The 1,388-nt window shown below is 41.7% G+C and overlaps 1 non-coding gene across 1 annotated transcript; it reads right to left on the reverse strand.

The window, feature by feature from the left end:
• Positions 1-267: 267 nt before the first annotated feature.
• On the reverse strand, positions 268-370 carry LOC128062691 (U6 spliceosomal RNA). The gene has a single exon (XR_008200844.1). It is a non-coding gene; the product is annotated as a U6 spliceosomal RNA (small nuclear RNA).
• Positions 371-1,388: the final 1,018 nt, after the last annotated feature.

The following is a 1,388-nucleotide window of genomic DNA, read 5'->3' on the forward strand; positions in this document are numbered from 1 at the left end:
CTTGATGAAGTTGAATATCTTTTCATATGTTTATTGTCCATTTATATTTCTTCCTTCAACTGCTTTGCTCACTTCCTGTTTCCACTTTCCTACTGGAATGTTTTTCTTACTGATAAGGGAGAATTTCTCGGTACAACGACTATTAAACTGTGTCTTATGTGTGCTGCACATATTGTCTCCAGGGCTACCATTTGTCTTTCACCATTACTATCTGCATATATTTCAACTCAGCCAATAAAAATTTTTCTGCTATCAAACCTGTCTTATAAACATATGGATTGCTTCATGAATCCGCATGTCATTCTTTTCAGGGATCAGGCCGATCTTCTCTGTAGCATTCCACTTTTAGTGTATGTGCCAAAGCTAGCACTCCCTTCATTGATTAATTTAACTTCTTTGGCGTATAGTGCCTGGGTGTTTGTCCCTGAGATTGCTGAGATGGAAACGCGCCTCTTAGAATACAGTTTCTTGGTGACACCAATGTGTGTATCCTTTGCCTCACATGTTGCCAGCAGCGTGTCCTACATAAAAGTCTTTCAGGGCATGTTTGGTGATAGTGAAGGTGGTGACGACCTTGCCAGCCAAAATTCTGTCTGTTAACAGAGTCCCCAGTGACTCTAAATAAACAGAGAGCTACCGCAGACACTCGGATGCACGCTGTCTGCACCAGCTGCTGATGCTCTGCAAGGGGCGCGGATGGAGAATTCAGGTGACTGGCCTGTCTCTGCTGCAGAAGAGGTTGTGCTCCTTTCTTGGTTTTCAAACTGTGCTTCTTGAGTCCTGGGCGAAGATGGAAAAGAGCTGAATTTTAGGGTCTGGCCCGTTACTTGGCTCCAATCAGAATATTTCCCCAGATACAGCCACTATACAGATGGGGCTTCTGAGTTCAATTTGGACTAAATATTTGCTGTGCGTCTTGAGGAGGGTAGGGAGGCTGGGGTGGGGAGGTAAGGAGAGAAAAAAGATTGTGAAAAACATGGCTAAATTCATCATCACAGGCTGGTGGGTGGTGGGTTCTAGCCATGCTTTGTTGGTTCCAAATGGTGTTACAAAAAGTTAAAATTTGAAACCAATGTTTAAAAAGAATTTTCACATGTAAGAATTTAAACAACAAAACTCTTTGCGTCTCTGGATTCTTTTATCTCAGCAAAAGAGATTGCTACCATGGAAAGATTGATAGCACGGATCAGCTTTCTAATACTTTGCACTTTTTGAAACGTTTGGTCTTCTCTGTGATTGTGTTAAAACTTTAGTAAATGCTGAGATAAAACCACATTGACCAGTTTTTTAAAAAATCAGAAAATCTGGCAACAGTCACCTCACAATCTGTCATGATGACAATTAGCAGGTGCTGAGAAACAGCTGCTGGTTTTAGCCAAGACATGTCC

Source organism: Budorcas taxicolor, chromosome 17, assembly GCF_023091745.1.
Source record: "Budorcas taxicolor isolate Tak-1 chromosome 17, Takin1.1, whole genome shotgun sequence".
NCBI classification, from domain to species: domain Eukaryota; kingdom Metazoa; phylum Chordata; class Mammalia; order Artiodactyla; family Bovidae; genus Budorcas; species Budorcas taxicolor.